Source organism: Canis lupus, chromosome 4 (genome assembly GCF_011100685.1).
Source record: "Canis lupus familiaris isolate Mischka breed German Shepherd chromosome 4, alternate assembly UU_Cfam_GSD_1.0, whole genome shotgun sequence".
Taxonomy (NCBI): Eukaryota; Metazoa; Chordata; class Mammalia; order Carnivora; family Canidae; genus Canis; species Canis lupus.
In genome coordinates, this window is record NC_049225.1 from 11,902,540 (window position 1) to 11,926,111 (window position 23,572).

Here is a 23,572-nt window from a genome sequence, read left to right on the forward strand (position 1 = left end):
TCAGGGAAGGGGATTTGTGGTCAGACCTATGTCTATTTCCAGCTCCGTTACCTAAGACCTTGGTGACTTGAGGGAAATTATTTAACCTTTCTGAGCCCCCATTTTTATATACACATGATTATGTTGTTTTGAGGTTTAAATGATATGTGTAAAGAATGTTCTATAGTATCTGACACATAGCAAAGGCTAATTAGTGTTAGTTCAAAAGAAGGTGGGAAGAGAATGACTTCTCAGCCACACACACTATTCAGAATCATTATTTCAAACACTAAGATAAAGGAAGAAAAAGAGAGATCTGAGAGCCTGGTTTCACAGGTGAGAACAGTGGATTTCTTGCTTGTAGGAATGGGGTCGTGCTGTTTACAGCACCTCTGCACCACATTGGAGAGTGTGACCTGTGCATTTTTTACACATCTGGAGGTCTCTGGAACTGACCCACCTCTATTTGCATGAAAACCTGAAGAAACTCCTCGGCACGAATTCTTCTAAGTCTGAGAGACTAGAGGTCATAGGCCAGGCTGAGTAAGGAGGGCAATTCTGATACATCTGCTACTTAAATGTCCTGTGGTCCAGACTACAGGTCTTATGCCCGACCTAAGATTAAAAGAGAAATGACCTTCACTCATGCTGTTGTAGGGCAGTAAAAGTACAGGGCCATATGATTTAGTAATCAGTTTAATATTACAAATCAGGGTGAGCTAAACTTTACTGCCTTAAGATAACTTCTAGAGCCTAAATGGGTCAAGAACACAGTGACCTGAGTAGCACACTTACTCACCCAAAAGGTGAAACTGCAAAATGAAAAACAACTTAGGACCCTTGGTAGTTGGAAGGATTAGGTCACAAACACAGGCAAGACCCAGAGACAAGAGCTGCCTTGTTGGAGATGTAGGCAGAGTGAACAAAATGCCATTTGTGCCATTGCTATGACACTAATATTACCCTCTTATGAGGTAGCCAGAGAAATAATTGGCACCTTACAAATGTTTGGGAATAAATTCCTACTAATTAAACAATTTGTGTGCATCATACTTGTGTATTGTCCTTTTTATTTATTTTGCTTCTATGCCTTATATATTTATTTTTAACAGAAGTTAAAAAGCTCAGTGGTCTTTGTGGCAGAAACATGGGCTTTGGGGTCTGAGAGGGACTTGGGCAAGTTACTTTATTTCCATGCCTTTTTTATTTCTTCTATAAAATAGAACCATTAGAGGATCTAATTGGATGATGTGTGAATGTGTGCCTGACCTTAATAATGGAGATTTTTGCAGAGCAATAATCAGCCACAAACTGCTTAGCAAGAATTTATATATACATTTGCATTCCCTCATTCTCACAGTTGAAGACAGAAACATAAGAAGGAATATTCAAAGTTAATGTAAAATTAAGGAGAAAGAAGTCTGCAATGAGAGGAGCAATTTGATTCATTTGTGTTATAATTTATAATGATTTAATTGTATAGAATGTTTCTCATACTTATTTTATATTTTCTAAAGTTTTTAGCACAGCTCTAGGTCCACTTAAGTAGGTGCTTAGTAAATATATTGATTTAGGATACCTCCCCAATAGGATATTATTTGGGATAATAATAATAATGCAGCAGTAAAGCTACTATACTAGGAGACAGGACACTTGGGTCAAGACCTAGTTTTACCATTAATTAGCCATGGGAACTTGGATAAGTCTTCAAGCCTCAGCATATTTTTCTTTAGATTAAGGAGTTTCCCCCAAATTCTTTTCAGCTCAAATGGTCTATATCTTTACAAAGGCTCTGAGGACATACATAGAAGAGTGTATTCATGAAGAACAAGAGAACATAGAAAGGACATAACATGAATTTCATGGTATCATGAGCACTAACACAATGTGAGTATCAGAGAAATAATAACTGTATAAACAAAATTTGAGTGCCTATCAAGTTTCAAGCACTGTGCTAAGGGCTTTACATACATTATTTCATTTAATCCTTTTAATTGCACTATGAAATAAATATTGATATTCCCAGTTACGGCTAAGGAAACTGGTTTAGGCACTCAAAGTTTTCCATTAATTAAGCTAGCATTTCTGTGACACTTGTCTCATATACTAACCCAGGAATCTGGTTTGTCTTTCTTATTAACAAAGAGAACTAGAATTCAATACTGAGATTACATCCATAGCTTTGGTCTATTTATTATGGTTCTTAACCTTTGTTGAACTATAAGTTCCTCAGAGAATTTGACGAATGTTGTGCAGATGCAGCAGAAGTCACAGACCCTTTGAAGTAGTACATTTATAGATACAACATCTCTCAGATAAAGAGTCAAATTCTGCCCACAGTCTTCAATGGCAGCCTGAGAGGATCTAAGAGCATCTCAAGTAATTGTCCAGAGAGTAATTCAAAGGTCTTGCAACATGATAAAAATCCGTCACCATATCCTTTCAGAATATCATGTTTTCTCATTTCTTAAGTTTCTCTATCCACATACTTATTTCACAGAGGCCAGAGTGCTCATCTTGGAACAATAAAAAGTGAATCATTTGTCCTAGATTTCTGCACTGCCTTTGATCCACTTCTCCATGGGCTTCAATTCTGGATTTTCACCACATCCTCCTGGATTCTATGGGTAAAGATGATTACTGAATACTTACAGGGTATTTGTGATAAGTTTGTTGATAGCACTTCAGCCTGCTTATTACATCAACTGCAATCTGTCCAGGCAGAATTAGATTATGAGGGGCTGCCATCCTGACATTTAAACACCCTTCAAATGAAAATGGGTCAAGGCCAGATAATGCAGGAACTTGTTTGCATTAACAAGGATTTGGAATTATATACCGAGAGAAATGATTAAAGACTTTGAAGCAGAGGAAATGTGACCTGATCAGATTTGATTTTTCAAAATGGCATTATGACTACAGGAGAAAAAAGACTTGGAGAAGATTAAAAACTGACATAATAAAACTAAGTAGGAGACGTAGGTCATCCCATTTCCCTTTGAGCTCCTTTTAAGGTGAGAACTTGTCATTCTTTCCCAGGTGTTCTGGTACATGGAGATTAATCTGACAAAACTGCTGAATTCATCTGTGAATGAATAAAGAACTGAAAGCTCCTTGCAAGCAAGAAGAGTTCTTTGTCACAGATCATTTGTGAATGGCTACTATTTGCAGTGAGTAGTTTTGGTGCAGATAGTGGCACAACATCATGTTCAGTCAATTATAAGCTACTGAAAAGCAGCAGCTATAACTGGGTGGGGGTTTTTGCATCTCTGCTTGCCCTTCCTCCTAGCACCTAGCACAGTTATTTGTACATGTCATTAACAAATGTTTACTGAATGAAAAATTCTATCTGTAAATAATTAGATTTCTGTTTTTTAAGCAAACTGCTGAAACATCATTTTCAACATCTTTTCTACACTTACCTCTTAGTGGGACTGATTCTGATGGTTATACCTATGAACAACTGACAGAAGTAGAAACAAAGAATGCACAAATTGGAGGAGGCATTAGAGGTCATCTAATCCAACTCCCTGTACTGTGTGCAGCAGTACAACTGCTGTGGGTACTGCTTTCTATTTTGGTTGCTTGCTTGACCCCTGCCTGACTTCTCTGAGCTCTGTCCTCATTTTTTTTCAGTTCTGGGTAGTACACATCTGCACTCTACTAAGTCCATTTGAAAATGTAAAATATAGGATGAATTCCTGGTGGACCCAATGAGTGTCTTTCATCCTGGTTCAGATCAACTTCTTTAGTACCATTTAAGGGAGGGTCTTCTGGGCCGGAAAATGCTGGGAGTTCTAGAGGGAAGAATGTATGATCGGCATGCTTGAAGCATCTCAGTGGTGTGCCATTTGCCCCTCTTCTCAATTGCCTTAATAAGCAAAGCAAAGGTAGCTAAGATGGATTTGGGGGTTATGTAAATTCTCTAATAATTTTATTACTAGCATTCCTGAGGCTCTTCGGTGGAATTTTTATACCTCTTATCTAGTTACAAAATGCTTTCATAGATTTTAATTCTCTTTGTCAGTGCTTGTTTTTCCATAAGCCCTTTACAATGTCACTCAGGAACACTTACTCTGTGACAGGCACTGTCCTTTGTGTTGTGGTCTGGTATGTAGAGGATTTGTCCCTGTAACAGTTAGCATGTATTAGTTGCCAGCAAAAGAAAAACTGGCTAACTTATTGCAAGGCTATCAGGTAGTTTAAAGAAAAGCTGGAATAGCAAGCTTGGTCAGAATAGGATCTGCTAGACTCAGGAAGCCGAGGTAGCAAAAAGTGGACAACTTCCCAGGTGACAGTCACTAGAACAAATCAACTCTTTTCGCTACGTGTGTGATACTTTCATCAAATTTCAATGCCCTGGGAAAGAAATTCCAAGTAGATCTGAGTTACTTACTTACCTTTGGGAAAGAAAAGGCAGAGAGTTTCAATGGACTGTCCCATCAAGACTGCATGCAATAGAAGAAAGAGAATTTCCACTCCCCAAAACAAGTTGCTGTTACCAAAGTAAGACAAATGAATAGCTAAACAATCACATGATGATTATACCCGGTTTCCCTGAAGATTTTACAGTTAGGCTTGGAAGATACTACAAATGTGCATAAAGAGTTAAATGAAAGCACAAGGATTTGATAGCCAGACAAAATAACAGCACAGATACCTCAAAGTAATGATTTAAGTTTCATATAAATCCTCATATTGAAAATTAAAGGAGTGAGTTTAGAGAAAAAGAATGACAATTGAAATTCAGGCAGCTTTCACAGAGAAGAGCAAGTTGAGCTGGGCATGGAAGGATGGATAGAATTTGACTGGTTGAGATGTTTACCATGCGTTCTGTCCTGGATGGATTTAAAATAAAAGTTTCAAGGTACGTCCGGATTAGAACAGTTAAACAGTTAAGTGCGAAAACCCATTATTGAACAGCAGAAGATATTACATACACTTACAATAGAATCTTTTACATAGTAAGTACTTAATAAATGTTAACTATTGTTACTACATTATTATTATCATTATAAATCTAAAACTAATTCTTCCAATTATGTGTCACATTAATTTGTATAAACATATCTCCCAAAGCTGGGTATATATCTCTGCTCTAAGTGCTAGAGTCTGGTATGAACATCTGCCAAAGTCTGTGTCCCTGAACTGATTGAAAACTGATCTCTGCAGATATAAAAGGTCAGCCAGGGCAGCAACAACTAGATCTTCACCTAAATTAGCCAGGATATTTTTAGGTGCATACAGGTTGATTTAGCCATACCCTTTCTAGCATGCTGTTCAAGTGTTGTCACCTCCCTGACAAGACATTCTTATTTGTGTCAAATCAAGTTATTTTGCTGTAATCTCTACGTGTGCTAACCCCTGTAGGAATGGAAAACAACCTGTCAGCCTCCTTCTCATAATAATTCTTACACTTGAATGCTATTGTCACTTTTCAGCTTTCTCTCATCCAAGTTAAAAACACTCTGGTTCCTTTCATCTTACTTTATAGCTTTCTAGCTTTTAAAAATACCTTTGTTGCTTTTTTGCAGAATGACTCTCAGTTTCTCCACATCCGCTTTTCTGGGCCAAAATTATATAGATTAGGTTATCATAGGGAGTTTCAATGAATGGGACTAAGAGATCTCTCAAGAAATAATAATAATGAACAATTGTGGAGTGCTTATTATGTGCCAGGTGTTTTGCTAAGCACTTCACATATTTTTTTTCACATATTTTTTTAGTAGTCAAAATACTCCTATGAATTAACTATTATTATCCCTGCTTCACACTTATGCAAGGTTTCAGAGCTAGTAAATGCCATAGACAGGACAATAACCAGGTCTGTTCCATACCAAAGCCTGTGCTCTTAACACTCCCACCTTTTGAGTTTGAGACCAGGATAGCAAACAGATGATCAGATGATGGAGGCCCCAAGGATGTCAGAGCAGTGCCTCTTCTCCAATTTTCCATTATCAGAGGACATGGGACTATCACAATATACTCTACTAGAACTAGGAGAAATTCTTTGGGAACTCATTTTTTTATATTAGAAATTTATGTTTGTTTTGAATGCATTCATGTTTATTCATATTTTTAAAAGTTAAAATTATAAACACCAAAGTGAAACTGAATCTCCAAAGAGGTACATAATATTTACTCTGTTACTTTGAGCTCTCCAGAACTGTGGGAAGCCCAAATTGAGAATTCAAACAATACCAATGGCTACAATAACCTTAGCTTGTGAAATATTTCAGAGGGGTTGCAATGCTTCTCTCTAGAACCACCTCTTCCCATACCATCTTAATAAGACATCATAAGAGATCAATTATAACTCAGAATTACATCCTGATGTGCCTTCTAATATATACTGTTTGCAAAATGTCTGCTAATATAACTCAATGTCTATGGTATGAGGTTGCTTAGAATAATCTAGGCAAAATTTTGGAGACATTTGCCTAAAATGATGATTTTTATTTTAAGGTAATTGTTCTATGGCCTTTAATTCTGGTAATCATATAATAGAAGAAGCTGCTATTTTAAAGTTCATTCCGAGTTTGTAACAATAGACTATGTCACAAAAGACTGTCACTCGCATTTAAGAGAAAGCTTCTATTGTACGTGGAGGGCTGGGGAGGGTGATAGTGCGTCAAACTTATTCAAAATTGTCATCGAATAGTCATCCTGCTGAAGTTAAAAGAAAGGAAAATGTTTTCTGCTTCATCAACCTAACTTTCACAGTAGTATTAGTAGTATTGATAGCGCTACATGACAATCAGTTGTTGGACGGGGAGGGAAGTCTGCACTGAACTCCTGAAGTTTGGCCCCAAACAAAGATGATCCTATAATTTATCATTCAAACTGGGACATTCTGAAGAAAGAGGGCACTATTTATTATTAGGCCTAAACAACAGTCATAAACTGGGACTGTCCTGGGCAAACTGGGACACATAGTCATCCTATCCATAATTTTTTTTTTTCATCCTATCCATAATTAATTCCTAACATGCAGTCAAAGGCCAACGATGGCTAATAATACTGAGAACCTAATGCTTCCCATCTAAAATCAGGTTGCATTTTTCATGACACTCCTTACTAATTTTTTGATGTAGGTGAGAGCTCTGGGCTTTCAAATTTAACAAAGCCGTCCTCACTGAACATCTGCCAATTTCTTACCAGTGTGCTTTTTTTTCTTACCGTACTTTAAGTATTTGTGTATATGTCTATTCACCAATAATTACATCTAAACTAGCAATACTATTGATTACTCATATTCAGTTTGTGTTTTATTTGGACCATGAGATGTTTTTGCAATAATAAAATGATTAGTCAATTTCTCACCATATATCCCAATGTGAATTTGTTTGCTCCTAATTTTATACTATATAATTATTGAATTTCAATTTCACTTTTGAAGAGTTTTCTTTCATAAACAATCTACAGTAAATTTGATTCCTGTGTTTGGAAGTGTTGGCAGTGTTTTCCAACTTAATCCAGTTGCCCCTTAATTAGTGGTTGTTGATATCAATCACAAGACTGCTTATTTGTGTGACACCAATGAAAAAGGCTTTCAAGGTCATTCTAACTGCCATAACAGATAAACTCTCAAAACTCAGTGGTTTAACAAAACAGGTGTTTTTGTTTTTACTCAATATGCCTAAGCTAGCAGGAACAAAAAAATTATGTATTCCTAACTAGTAGGATGACTCTCCTCTGAGCAGTGACTGAGAAACCTAATTTCATTCCATCTTCTTGCTCTTAGGCTAGGCCTAGAGATGTTAAACATCACATCTGCCCATCTTCTGTTGGCCAGAAATTAGTGAGAAGACCATGCCTTACTGCAATGATTTTGGAAAAGCAGTCTAACTGCATTCTCAGAAGGAAGAGGGTCTGGTGAACATCTAGACCATCTATGCCAAAGAGGTAATTCTTCCATACTATATGCTTGGCTCAGTAAAGCAAGAGTTGTATTAATACAATAACTTCATAATGTAATCTATACCATATCTTTTTTTGTGTGCAAATAGCACAAATCTTAAAAGCTTTATCGAAGCCCTTGAAAAGGCAATAGATCAAACAGAGTTGAGTATGATCTTGAGAAATTCTCTTGCCCTCCACTGGCCTCTATTTCCTCATCTGTGAAATTTAGGTAGAAGTGCCTAGTACCATTCCTGGCACATAGAAAGCTTTGGTAGCTAAGATTATTTGTTATGGCTTTCTAATGGAATGTACTATGCACCAGTGTTTGATCTATTATAGTTTGTTTTGTTTTCTATATTTGCTAGTAAGGAAGCTCAATTAATTGCCATTTAATGGGCATATATACCTTAAGGCATACTATTACCTTTCCCAGTGCCTACAGCTTCCTTCAGTCCTCCAGAAGTTATTAAGCAAGAACTGGGGGCCCTAGAGACCCTGCAGGATGCTATCAGTAATCCATCTAGCTTTTCAATGCATGATTTGATTATTTTTCTTAATTCTAGTCAGGCTTTTCCTTATGAAAGCCTTTGATTTTGGGCTATCCCAGAGACCCTTCATCAGATACTTTTATAGGATACAGTAAATGTCATTTCAAAAGTTACTGGCATTAACAATTGTCAATTGTTCAAAATCAAGAACTGTCTTCAGGCCAGATTCCCATTAGACACTGTTTTCTGGCACTGTATGATTTTTACATTTGCCTTCAGGAAAAAGAATGTCATGGACTTATACATATGGCAGGAGATGGAGGGGAAAGCACATAATGGACACTTAGATACATTAACTTACTTTTTCCAGTGTAACTGAGATATAACTGACATATAACATTGTATTAATTTAAGTTAAACAACAATGATTTTATACATGTATATGAACAATAACTTATTTTATTCTCACACATTTAATCCTAGTAGGCATTTTTATATCCTGATTTTAACAAAATGAATAAGCAAAAATTCAGAGATCAGTTGCTCTGTCTCATTCTTTTTTTGCTCTGTCCCATTCTGATGGAAAGTTTAGGCTTCACAGAAGACACATGTAACTTTCTAACCCAGAGTTTCTCAATGTGTGGTCCAGAGACTATCTGCCTCAGAATCATCAGAGCCCCAAGCAAGATCCATAAACAAAATCTCTGAGGGTGGCTCTCAGAAACCTGCATTTTAAATAATCACACAGGTAATATAGGAGCCACGCTACAATTCAGCTGGTCTCCACCACTGCTGTCCTCACTGTTCCACAGAAATCAGTCTAGCTGAGGTATGCCATGACTTGCTGATACTAACTCCAATGGACATTTTCAGTCCTATCTTACTGAGTCTCATAGCCTCATAGGATGTTATTGATTACTCTCTTATTGAGTTTTACTACCTTATCTTTTGTAACAGTTCCTGTTCATGGTTCTACATGTTCCCTGTTTCTTTACTATTTTCTTCTGCCTGCACACTAAGTGCTGATATTCTCCTTCGTTATATCAAAGGCCTACTATCATCCTCATTCACAGTCTCTTTCCACAGAGTTTTTAAGGCATCTTCCTTACTCCTGTCCATTTTTTCTGCCTGGAGATTCAGATACACATACCCAGACCACCACCCAGATCTTACACAGATCACTATTCATTATGTGTTTGATTACCTACTTCAGTATTCAACATATCCCAAACAGAACTGATCATTCATATATATACACTATACTAGCTCTGTAAGGAATTTATTTTAAAAATTTATTGAAATTATAATATACATATAAAAACACAAATCATAGATCTTGATGAATTTCTTGATTCATTTATCTACTCACATAAAAATATATAAGCCATACTGGCATACAGTAGCCTTTCCAATGTCTCCTGATTGCTATCTTCTTCACTCTAAAAGTAAGAAGTGAAGAGTGAAGCCACTATTCTGACTTCTAATACCATAGATTTGTTTGGCTTGTCTTTGAATGTTATATAAATAGCATCATATGGTATATTCCCTTTGTGTATGCCTCTTTAGTTCAATACAGGCATACCTCAGAGATATTGCAGGTTTGGTTCCAGACTACTGTAATAGAGCGAGTATCACAATAAAGAGTGTCAAATTAATTTTTTGGTTTTCCAGTACATATGAAAGTTATATTTAGGGGTGTCTGGATGGCTCAGTGAGTTAAGTGTCTTCCTTCAGCTCAGTCCTGGGATCCAGCCCGGCACTGGGCTCCCTGCTCAATGGGGAGCCTACTAGCCTACTTCTCCGCTGTCTTCTGCCCCGCCCCTGCTCATGCTCTCTCTCTCTCTCTGTCTCAAATAAATAAATTTAAAAAGTCTTTTAAAAAAGTTATGTTTACATTATATCATAGTCTATTAACTATGCAGTAGGACTATTGTAAAAGAACAATGTACAGATCTTAATTAAAACATATTTTATCGCTAAAAATGCTAATCGTCATCTGAGGTTTCAAGGAGCAGTAATCACTAATCACCAATTACCATAAAAAATACAATAATAATGAAAAAAATGAAATATTGCAAGAATTAAAATGTGACACAGAGATAAGAAGTCCCCGCAAGTGCTGTTGAATAAATGGTGCTGATAGACTTGCTCTAACCTCAAGTAGTAAAAAATACAGTATCTGTAAAAAATATGAAGTGAAGTGCAATGAATTTTGTCTGTATCATATTTATGAGATTCATCCATGTTGTTTTATGTAGCACATTCATTTTCATAATTATGTGATATTCTGTTATATTAATAAGCTACAATTTATTTTTTCCATTCTACTTCTGATTCTTATCCATAAGTAGTAAAACTTTACATCGTGGTAATTTTTTTTTTTTTTTTGCAAACACAGGAATGTATTTTGTTAGGTATATATCCAAAAGTGGGATAACAGGTTTAAGGTTATACATAAGTGTGACTTTCGTGGATATTCCCAAACGCTTTTCCAAAGGGTTGTAACTATTTATACTACTAACAGCAGCATATGAAAGTTCCAATTTCTCCATCCTCAACCACACTTGGTATTATTGTTTTTTTTTTTTCATATAGTCATTTTGATGGATGTGTAAATTTAATCTGAATTTTCTTGGGGACTAATCACTAGTCATTTTTGCATGCTGTCTTTCATTGGGTTGGTACTGCCTTCTACCCAGTCACAGGCTAGCAATCTGGGCATCATCTTGTCCCTCCTCATCCTTTCCCCTCACATGTTAATTTTAACACATAAATATTGCTCAAATCCCTTAGCTCACTACCATAGTTAATGCCAAAATCTTTATTCAGAGCTTCATTGTTATTTTTCAATTTGTCTAACTCCACGGCCTCCTCTGTGGTTTCACTTTCTCTTAGTCCTCAAATAAATTATCCACAAAGCCATCAGAATGATCTACTCCAAACCCAAATCTGCCATGTTTGACCATTTGTGTACCTCCTCAACTCTAAGAAAAGTCTAAGTTTATTAAAATAGCATATAAAATGCACCAGCATCTGGTTCCTGCACTCCCATTTGACCTTATAGTTCATCATTTTCTGCCACTAGCTCCAAAACTCCAGCAATGCCAAGTTCTGTTCAGTGTCTCCTTTTCTCCAGAAATGCTATAACTTCCACCTTCTCACTCCAAAATCCTCAAAAATTTTGCAAATTAAAAATAGAACTACCATATGATCCAGCAATCCCATTCCTCGGTATATATCCAAAGGAAAACAGGATATTGAAGAAATATCTGCATTCCCATGTTCATTGCAGCATTATTCACAATAGTCAAGGTATAGAAAGAACTTGAGTGTCTGTCAGCAGATAAGTGGATAAAGAAGACGATATATATATATATATATATATATATATATATATGTATATATAATTACTCAGCCCTAAAAAAAAGGAAATCCTACCATTTTTAACAACATGGATGGATCCTGAGGGCATTATGCTAAGTGAAATAAGCCAGAGGAAGACAAATATTGCAGAGATCCCTTATATGTGGGGAAAAAAATTCAAACTCATAAAAACAGAGAGTGGAAAACTGGTTGCTAGGGGGTGGGAGTGGAGGAAATAAGAAAAAGTTAGTAAATGGGTACAAACTTACACTGTAAGATGAAGAAAATCTAAGGATCTAAGGTAAAACATGGTGACTATAGCTGATAACATTGTTGTATAATTGAAATTTGCTGAGAGTGGAATTTAAATGTTCTCACCCACAGAAAAGATAAATATGTGAGGTGATTAAATACATTAACTAACGAAATGAGGGGAATCCTTTCACAATGTATACTATACCAAGTCATCACAATGTACACTTTAAATATCTTACAATTTTATTTGTCAATTATACTTCCAAAAAAAAAAAAATCCAAACCTAAGCCCATCCCTCATTTCCTGCATTGGTCCTAGAAAAGCTTCAGTTTGCACTAAGTCAAAGGAAAGATTATCAAACCTTGAGATATTTCCTCTTTATTAGGATATTTATATTTTAATAGAAGATGAAATACCAGTCTCTAATTGTGGAATTTCTAGCATTAGTGTGCATGCGGAAGAAATACAAAATTACACCATGAAGTTTGCAAGCTATGCATAAAACACAGTCCTCTGAAATAACAATACTTATGTATATTGAGGAAAGGATAAATCTGTATCATTATGTAAATTGTTACACTACATGAGATTTCAGATAGATCATAGATTTAAATATAAAAAAGAGAAACTAGGGAAGTGTTGGAAGAAAGTATATTTTAAAATAATTTTATGATAGGGGAAGCCTTTCTAAATATCATAAAAAAGAAACCATGAAAGAAAAGACAGATAAATTTGATTCCAGAGGAAGAAAGCAAAACATGAATGTAAAAAGAAAGTCAGTATAAATATGGTTGACAATGGTAAGCAATAAGCAATGGTAAGCCAGATGCAGGGCACTAGGCTCCCAATGCATAGTTATTTGCATACTGTAATTGATGCAGACTTTGTGGAGAGCAATGTGACACCTTGTGCCAAAATATAAAATGTTCACTCACTGAGCAATCTCATTTTGGAGACATTAACATGGTGATATATATTGATGAGGTATTGATGGGTTATTATTGAATGGAGAAGTAAATAGATTACAAGCTGATTTTAAAGCAGTTTCATTTGTGTAAAATATATATGATCTAGCATATTGTTTTAAGTTATCAATATCTATATACATCTCTCTATGCATGTATGTGTTTATACACAGAGAGGTTAAGATCTTAAAGGACACCTAGATCCTAAAGCATGAAGACAGAAACACTGTTTGCTCTTGCACACACCTTTGAAACTGCAGTGCTGATCACAGTTTTCAATAAATGTTTGAAAGGATACAGTAAAGGAGGAAACAAGGGCAGAATGAAAAGATTATTTGCCAAAATGTTTATCTAGGTTGTTTGTTTTTTTGTTTGTTTTTTGTTTGTTTGTTTTTTGTTTGGTTGTTGTTTATCTAGATTGTATCTAGGTTGTTTTTTTTACTTTTAACATTGTTCTTTTCTATATTTCCATAATTTTTTCTTCCAAAGAGCATGTAAAATTAGAAAAACAATAACAAAGCTATTTTTAACAAATAAAAGCCTTGTTACTGGATATATGCTGGTCAGATTTGGGAGGTCTATGAGAGATTCCAGAGTTGTCAAAGACTGAGGAGAAAGGGCTTTAACAGAAACCAACCAGCAAGAATGGGTTTTATTTCAATCACGGCGTCAGTATTCTTGCTACCAAAAAGGAAATCATTTCATCCTCAGGTAAAAACAGGAGACTTTCACCCTAACCTTGGCAGGTGGTCCCCACAGTTCCCAAAGCCTGCTTTCCTAGGGCTAATTGACGTTTCTTGAGCAACCTGGCCCCAGCACATCCTCCTACTAGAGTCCCCTTGTCAGTATTTGCTCTCCCCATGGGATTTGCATTGCTGATCTAAGTTAAAGTCACTCTGTCCTCCTTCCTCTCTTCCTGCCCCTCTTATATAACCTCCTTTGCAGTTTTTCCCTTAGTCACTGATTTCCATCTTTAAAGTATCCCAGGCACATGATCCAGTTCTAGTTTCTGTAACAGACCAAAAAAAAAAAAAAAAATGTCCGCCTGCCAGGAGAGGAAACAGGATGCTAAAGGGATGCTTCGTTTGCCCCACATAAAGTGCTTCTGTCTGGATCTTCTCCCAGAATTCTTAGGAGAAGAGGCTGCCGCCAGTGGGGTGTGCTTTTTCAGATGGGGTTTGGCAAGTCAGAGACAGTCTCACTTCCTTCAGTGCTATGGGAACGCTTAGGCCAGATTACAGGAATGTGGTCTCTGGGGTTTGCCCTTGAGAAGCTGAGGCCAGTGCTCTGGTGTGTTATCTGCCCAGGGCTGGAGACAGACAGGCTCCATCAGTTCAGTTGGGTAACTCAGCACTTTGCTTGCAAAGGCCTTTCCAACCTGATTCCTAATGTTGACAAAGACCACCTATTTCTTCCTAAATGAAGGGAATCCAAGTTTATTTACAGGGCACTTGTTCAAGCACTTGGTCTTTGGCCTAAGGAACAGATGCACTTTGCCTTTGACTTGTTATCCTAACATATATTCGGAATATTTATTTCTGTATTGGTCGGTGAGGCTTGGTTGGTTTTGTTGTTGTTTTTCGGAAACAAGCATGATTTCTTTTGCCCCCCACCCAAACTGGATTTTTTTTTTCAAGCTACATTTTTAAATTTAAATTTTTTCCTGCATTACTAAGATATAATCAACATATAACATAATGTAAGTTTAAGGTATACAACATCATGATTTGATATATGTATATATTGCAAAAGGATTACCACAGTAGGGTTAATATATCTCACATATTTATAATTTTTGTGTGTGAGGGGGTGGGTGAGGACCTTTAAAATTTACTCTCTTGGGCAGCCCAGGTGGCTCAGTGGTTTAGTGCTACCTTCGGCTCAGGGCCTGATCCTGGAGATCCAGGATCGAGTCCCAGGTCGGGCTCCCTGCATGGAGCCTGTTTCTCCCTCTGCCTGTGTCTCTGCCTCTCTCTCTCTCTTTCTCTCTCTCTGTCTCTATGGATAAATAAATAAAATATTTAAAAAAATTTTAAAAATTTACTATTTTAGCAACTTTCAAATATACAATACAGTATTTATAATAGTGGTTACTATGCTAATCACATCCCCAGAACTCATATACCTTATAATCAGAAGTTTGTACCCTTTAATAAGCATGGCTTCTAGTTAGTTATTCTACCCATGTGCTGGATAAATTCACTTTATGCTCATTTTGAAGAATTACAGCACAGAAATTATTCAAGAAGTAAACCAGTAAAATATTAAAATGCGCATCTGATCATGTTATTACTGTATTATAGTGTGGTGGAAATAAAGACCACAGACATAACCTTCTAAATTAGGTCTGTGTGACCTTCAAATAGGTGGACAAAAGTGGGAGAAGCTCACCAAGAGCAGTAGACTCCATGTCCCTTTCTGCTGGATGATTTGGTGTTACAATCATACTTTTATTTGCTTCTTGTGTAAACTGGCTTAGTAGCTTAAGAACTCAGGGTTGTACTTACAACAGCTGTCATTCTTTGTTGTGAGGGGTCTCCTAAGAATGGCAATATTTTTTTCTAAGTCAAAATATTCTTTTGACATGGAACTTTTGGACTGAGAGGTATTAAGACATGCGGGCTTTAAGCAAAGCCCCTCTAACCATGAAGGCTGGGGAGCTTTGGGCATTTCTGATAGAGAAGAGTGGATGAGGACCTCATTAGTCTACCTGGGTGCCCCTGCCAAAAACCCAATTCGAAGTAGTTCAGAAAGCTAATGAAGTGGGGGGGGGGGGGGGCGGTGAGTGGCTGAGGGTGGCAGTGACACAGAGTGTAAGAAATCAGAGTTTTAGGAAGGGAAAACCAGGGCAGTTTTGGAGACTTCCTAGTCTAGAAGGGAGGCATTAAAACCTGTCACAATTCTCTCTCAGTGACTCCTGTTGCTGCTACACTGTGTTTGCCTCGAACTGTATATTCTCTTCTAGATATCATTAATGATTTTCTCTACCAAGTAGAGGAACATCCTTGGGCAGCAACACCGTTTCATCCGGCTTTCTCTGCAAGTAAAGAACACTCCCTCTGAGTCTGTGTGTGTCACCACGCACTAAGCCCTTGGCCCATCGCTGATGCAAGATCAGCCAAGGAGGTCCTGAGCCAAGGACTGGTCCACTGCTGTCAGCCCTCCACCACCAGACCCATCACGGGGGCTGAGGAAAGGAGGTCAAGAGGTCTCATGAGAAGATGACTGCCCTCATTCCAAAGACTTCTTAAATCCATTCCCTAGAAGTAGGGTAGTGCCGAGTGGACTCCAAAAGTCCTCTACAGCATTCCTATAGAAGATCATTCAATGGCTCCTCACTCTACAGAATATTCCTCACAAGCACACTCATCCGCTGAATCTCCTTTTGTAGTTTCATGCCTTGGTCTGTGGTTCTGAACAACTTTTGATTTCTCAGTTAAGCTTTTTTGTTCCCCTCAGCATTTTGCCATCTTAGATACTTAGCAGACAACTATATAGCTTTCAAGATTCCATTCTGATGTTGTTTACTGGGAAGGAATTCCTGCATCATCATCCTTCCCAGGGCAATCTCTTCCTTCTATGGGATGTCATAACTTTTTGTTCACATTACTGTAGTTGGTACTCATAATTGTTTGCTTACATGTTTTATTCTCTGTCCTCCAGACCATTAGATACACAGGGTTCCATTCATCTTTGAAAACCCTGTAATTCTGACCAGGTTTATGAATACTGAACTTTAGAAATGAATTTACAGAGGGTTGATTCTATAATTCCAAAGACTGAATCATCACAGAATTTGTATTGGAACCATGTTTGTAAATTGGAGGGTTGTAGTAGCAGAGCAATCCCCAACATTATATTTAAATTATGCTACACCTAGCAGCTGGTATGCTGGGGGGTGGGTAGGAGTGGAGAGGGTAGGGAGTTGGAACAGCTGAGGGATATAATTGAGGATAAGAAAATGAAAGGATTTCAGACAGAGGAAAGCATATGTTTTGCATTTTCCAGGGCAGTTCTGATTTTAAATATTCTGTGCCATTGTTTCCTTAAGCATACTAGTTCCTGTTGGATGGTTGTTCTGCTATCTGGGTGGGGAAATACATTAGCAATATGTAAAATTAATCTGTCTAGTTGCTGATAGACAAGAGAGGCATGAAAGTGAAGGCACAAAGGGACGAAGGGAATGATTGGAGTTTCTCCTAATTTGAATCTTTCAGCCTTGTAGTCTGTTGATAGAAGGCAGAAAAAAGCAAATCTATGAAAGTTATTAAATTACACATCTAATGTTATCATATAAGGATAAAGCATGAAAGTATCACATTTTAATGAGGTACTTGTTATTGTAAATGAATGTATATTTTTCACAAAGAAAAGCCTATGGTTTTCCTCTCTTTCAGCCAGACTTATGGGAAGCCTGGCCCCCCCAAATCAAATAATTAATTCCCACATGTTGATAATAATTTTTAATTTTAGGGAAAATATGACTTAAAACAGTGGTGCCTAATCGTACATGATTTTTTAAACCTACAAGCATACCTTGCTTTACTGTGCTTCACTTTGTTGCATTCTACAGATACTGTGTTTCTTACAAATTGAGGGTTTGAGGCAACCTTGCCTAGCAAGTCTATTGGTGTCATTTTTTCAACATTTACTCACTTCGTGTCTCTGTGTTACATTTTGATAATTCTTGCAATATTTCAAACTTTTTCATTATTGTTATATTTTTTATGGTGATCTGCAATCAGTGATCTTTGATGCTACTGTTGCAATTATTTTGGTGTGTACATTTTTTTTAGATGTAATGCTATTCCATGCTTCATAGACTACAGTATGGTGTAAACATAACTCTTCTATGCACTAGGAAACCACGAACTTTATGTAATTTACTTTGTTGTGATATTTGCTTTATTGCAGTAGTCTGGAATCGAATTGGCAATATCTCTGAGATGTGCCTGTGCTGCTTGTCCAGTCTTCACTGAGAGAAGAAAAGAAGAAGACCCACACATAAGAGCACTGAGAAAGAAGGGAGTCCACTGTGGCTAGATTTGAGGGGAAGAGCATAGTGAGCCCTGTGTGATGCTGAAAAGATAACATTCTTCTGAACATATGAGATACAAGTGCTGAGGACTTCCTGGAATCATTGGGGGAGTTTTTGGAGGGAGTGGTTTTCTTATAGTTGGTAAATGTGTGTGGTGGGGAAACATACCTGCTACCATTATGAAAACCGAGATTCATAATGCTTAAGGAAACAGAAATTGTATATGGTTTCCTTGTTGGAATCATTCTAAATTGCTGTGTACCTGCCATAGTAATTGGAATAGACAGGGTCAACTTGCTATGTTAAGTAAGAGCACTAGACTGGATGTCAGAAACAGCATTCCAATGCTGGGACTCATTCCCTGCTGTGTGACTTTGAGCAAGTTTTAGTTTCCTTTGTGATCTACCACCTACGGTTCAGCTATGATTAAACTAAATAATAAATGGGAAAGTGCTATCCAAATGGAAGGTGGACTGATTATAATTGAATTTGCTCTTGATTGAAGAACCTCTATGATTAGTGAATAGTTCTCTAGAGCAGTTGTTCTAGGGGTTGTACCGAAATGCCTTTGGGACTTTAAAAAATATAAAGGATGCATTGGCCCTGACCCTGGATATTCTAGTGTTGGGGAGAAAAGATATCTACATATAGGTTTAAAATTCTTAGGCAGCCTGGGTGGCTCAGCAGTTTAGTGCTGCCTTCAGCCCAGGGCCTGATCCTGGAGACCAGGATCGAGTCCCACATCAGGCTCCCTGCATGGAGCGCTTCTCCCTCTGCCTGTGTCTCTGCCTCACTCTCTCTCTGTATCTCTCATGAATAAATAAATAAACTCTTTAATAAATAAACAAAATTCTTTGGGTGAATCTTAGGGTCACCATAGGCTGAGAGCCACTGCTGGTGAAGGGACAGACTGCTGGCAACCTGAATTCTGGCTCTATCCCCAGAAACATTTCTTTGCTGTAGAAGGAAGTTTGGCAGGATCCTGAAAAGGTCACTAAACTCTCCATGCTTCATTTTCTCCATTTGTAAAGTGCAGAGCCGTACTAACCAGTAAACATCTACCTTTTTAAAGCCACAGACTGCTTTATTCAATGAGAATTTTACTTGGAAGCTTGAGCATGTAAAACAAAACAAACGAAGTGATCCTGCTTTGATTTTGCTTAGCAGCCCTTCCTTCATCGAGGATTTCAGAAACCATTGGTCTGGATGGTCTATAATGCCCCTTCTAGCACTAGAATTCTATTCAACGCACAGAAAATGTTCATAAATTTGTACTGGCTCTATTTGGGAAGCTGGACGTTTAATGATATTTATATTCTGAGGACTGTGAATTAATATAAGTGGTTAGACAGAGCTGGACATTTATCTGTTTGCTTTCTTATCTTTTTCCTGCCTTGCTCTGATTTTCATATGCAGTTGCCAACTGGCAGCCAGGTAGGTTAGCCAAAGGCTGCACTGGCAGGAGACTAGAAGACAGGAGAAAATATAAACCAGAATATTTCAACCTTTATTTCTCTGTGTTAGGTGATGTCTCTGGCAGATAGGTTCTCCTCCCTCCTTCCAGAGTCATCCTCCTGGGTCAAGAGTACCCCTGGGTCAGGTACCCCTTGACTTTAATAGTACCCCTTGACTTTAATAACACCCCTCTCCCACTCCCACTAGCCCTAGGATAGGAGGGAGCTTCTATTTATAATTGTGTGCTAATATCTATGGAGCCTCACTACCATCCCTTTTGTCCTTCAGCTCTTCCAACACCTGTGTATCAAATTTCCTGTATTAATTTTCCTCTCTTGAACTACCTGGAAAGACTGTTTTTCTGACAAGATTTGATGTTCTGACAGTGATATGTTGGGATTACATTATGAAGACCCTGAAAAGCATGCTTAAGTGTTTGCATTTCATGCCTTAATGTTTGGAACCTTGTATTTAATTAAAATTAGTGGTCCCAGTGTGGATATTGGACTAGAAAAACCAATGAGAAGATACAGGGGACAACAAATGTTACAGTGGAACTATTCAATGTTATCATAAAATGTTTTACCCATTTGTGGCTATGTTTTTCCATATGGAAATTGTTTTCTTTCTAGCACCTAGAGGAATTCTATCCTCAAATATCTCTTGATTATCTGATCTACACTCCCTTCTCACTTTGATTTTCAAAAGGAGACAGATGGCACATAGTGACCTGAGTCACCATGTTAAAGGAATTTCATGCTAATGGAGGTAAAGATAACAAGAATAATCCCACTCTTCAGTATCTACCTAAGAAAAATGAAAACCTACATCCTTACAAACACTTGCACACTAATGTTCTTAGTAACATTATTCATAATAGCTCAAACTGAAAACCGTCTACAGGTCTATCATCTGGTGACTGGATGAACAAAATGTGTATATTCATACAGTGGAGTACTATTGAGCAATAAATATAGAATGAATTACTGGTATATTATATAATATTGATAAACTTCAAAACCATTATGTGAAGCATAAGAGGGCACATATTATATGTTCCATTTTATATATGAAATATCCAGAAAAGGCAAATATCCATAGAAACAGAAAGTAGATTAGTGGTTACCTGGGCAGGATGTGGATGGGAGTGGGGATTAACCTACAAAATGGCATGAACAATCTTATTGGGGTGATGGAAATGTTCTAAAATTGATTTATGGTAATAGTTGCCCAACTTAGAAAATATACCAAGAAATACACTTGATGTGAATGAATTATATGATACGTAAAATATGTCTAATAAAATCATTTTATAAAGGAGAAAGGTAATAAGTGGCAGCACTGTTATTAATCTAGGCCTTTTTAGAAACCAATTAGTTACTATGTTACTTTCTACTATATTGTCTACATTATCTATGTCATTTTCTTGGACTTTCATCCCAAAACAGTGTTGAGAGCTTTGATGAAGTCTAAATAGCTTACCATTAGTCTGGTGCTCCCATGCATCCATTCAGTTCCATCAAAAGAAACAAATGGTCAGATGGGTTCAGGCTCTTATAAATTCGTATTGATAAAAAAGGGGGATCATTTTCTTGGAGGTTCAGAACTTTAAACTCCCACCATCATCTAATTCCCAAATGGCCCAGAATCTGGTAGTCTAATATTAATTCCTACAGGATGTTTGGGGAGATAATAACTGGTGCCAGATGGTACGCACTAAAGGTTTGGAAGAGAATGCTTGCCTTTGTTCTCTGTACCCAATAGCTGCAAGATAGGTGATAAATAAATGCTTTTAAAAATAATTTCTGCCCAACGTGGTAATAGCTTAAATTCCCATGATCTGAAGAATAAGAAGTCCTGTTTATCTTGCTATGCTGTAGCAATAAGGTGCTTACTGTGAAAGGCTGCTGTTCATAACAAAGCTCAATGACTCACATAATAATCTATTGATTCTTCCCATACTGAGTTTGTCATTACCTTCAGATTAAAGCCCCCTCTTCTGATTCTAGTTTTCACAGATCTGCCATCACCAGCTCGGTGAGTATTACACCATGATCTTTGAAATGGCTGAGCTGGATACTTAGTTTCCTAGCTTTTCATGCCTTTTCTCTGGGAAGGAAAATAATAGGCCTTCACCTCTCCTCACCCAAACCTGTACCTCAGCCTAGGTAGAAGAGAGGAGATTTCACTCAGCCATGTCTCTGCCATCATTAACTGAGGGACCTCAGGAAAAGTACTGAACCTTAGATTCTTCATCTATAAAAGACTTCTTACAGTGCCTATCACCTTCATAGCATTATGTGGTGAGGAATGCGATAGAGGTAAACATTTTAAAAATATTTACTGAAGAGAGATTTAGATACTTTTGATTCTGGGCTGAATTCAAGCAGAATTTCAGACCTTTGAGGGGCATATTGGAGGAAAGCCAACTATAGAATTAACCTGAAATTTTTCACATGCTGCATCACTTTTAAATTCTGAGAGCTCCTTATTTGGTGTGCCTCATGCTAGGATTTTTGCAACTGATTGGAATAAAGGAGGGCAGCTGCAGGTCCTTTGATAATTGAATCCTATGAAGACTGTCAAAAGATGCCACTACATCTCCCACCAACCACACTAATCTCACTAGCAAGAGGTCCATCCTCAATCAAAATGCTGTCCCCTGCACTCTTCTCTGTTGCCTCTCCTTTGCCCTGCCACGTCTATATTCTTTTCATCTCCACTTAATAGAAGCCTAAATGCCTGACATACAACAGCAATTCCTGTTTCCATGGAGCTGCTGCTTCCAAGAAGGCTTGCCACAGACAAAAACAAGGTGGAAAATGGCCTCCTCACTGGAGATAAAAAGGAGGCTTCTCTGATGAGGAAATCTGTTTCCAACTCCTGTCGCTGAAATTCCCTTCTTCTGCCTCTGGTTTTCTTCATTGCACACCCCCAGAAGCAATTACTCCCTCATAAGCCAATACATACAGTAGAGAAAATATTGATTCTATAACCCAATTTTGGTAAGTGCTACTGAAGTGGAGAGAATGATTTACACAATGATAAAGCCTCCTGATTACTTTAAGACTAAGATTTCATTTCCTATTGTGCCTTTATATTGTTGGGAGAACTGTAAAGGTCAAATATATTTTAGAATGTTTGGAAGGAAATCACCATTACCTAGGTATCAGCTTGTGTAGGTGTGTCACACATCTGTACCCGTGTCCCTACCAGTTTATTAGAATCAAGACACTTTAAAGTACCTGACACGTGTCAGATACAATGCTGAGCTCTGAACAAACAAAGATGATAGGGCTCCCACCTTCCAGAAGCTTATACCTTAGAAAGGTAGGCATTTGAATAGCTACCTGTAGAATGTTCTGCTAAGTTGTTTCAAAATGTAATAGGAGTACAGACAAGGTAGCAAAGAATTTTGGTGATGAAGAGAGAGTTTGAGAACAGTTGTGCTGGGCTTCAAAGGATGAATTGAAATTTCTTGGTTGGACAAGGATGAAAGGGCATTTCAGCAGAGACAAACTGAATAATGACTTTGAGACATGACATATCTAAGGAACGTGTAAACTTGAAAGGTTAGAATGCTAGGTAATATTTCACCAAGTGTGGTCATCAGCATTACCATTGTTGGGGTGTTTATCTAATTCTTCAGTTTCCTGAGTCCCAGGCCAAGCCCACTGAATCAGGATTATCTGAAAATAGGGACTAGGAATCTGAATTTTAGAAGTGCATGTGATGAATAAAGGTTAAGGACCATCCGGGTTAGGCTATTCTAGGTAGGATGGGGAATACATGGAGGGACACATTAACCTATGACTCCAGGTCCTTCTGTGCTTATATACCTATCTACTATCAGAAAGACTGGTCAGTTTGGTTCCAAGTATATTCAGTCAAATACACAGATTCACCATTTGTAAATATATTATTGCAAATTGTAAAACTTTGGTAAGCAGAAGCCAACTTGTAAATTGAAAGAGTCAAAAGGCAAAGATCTTACTGACCCTGTTTAAAAATGGGAACAAAATGAGAAAATATTTTCCAGAGTGTTTTGAGCTCCAAAGAGAATCTTCTTCTCACATGACACTGGGAACTTGATTACAATCTCTCCCTGATACTCTCAAAAGAGAGC

General features: G+C 37.4%; 1 long non-coding RNA gene across 4 annotated transcripts in view; it reads left to right on the forward strand.

Moving 5' to 3' along the window:
- The window catches only part of LOC111095698, a 66,153-nt gene extending 47,408 nt beyond the window's left edge, over positions 1-18,745 (forward strand). For all 4 annotated transcript variants that reach the window (XR_005357562.1, XR_005357560.1, XR_005357561.1 and 1 more), the window contains 5 exons: positions 1,743-1,866; positions 2,480-2,606; positions 3,019-3,149; positions 7,724-7,884; positions 17,868-18,745. This is a non-coding gene — a long non-coding RNA (uncharacterized LOC111095698). The remainder of the gene's footprint in view (positions 1-1,742; positions 1,867-2,479; positions 2,607-3,018; positions 3,150-7,723; positions 7,885-17,867) is intronic.
- Positions 18,746-23,572: the final 4,827 nt, after the last annotated feature.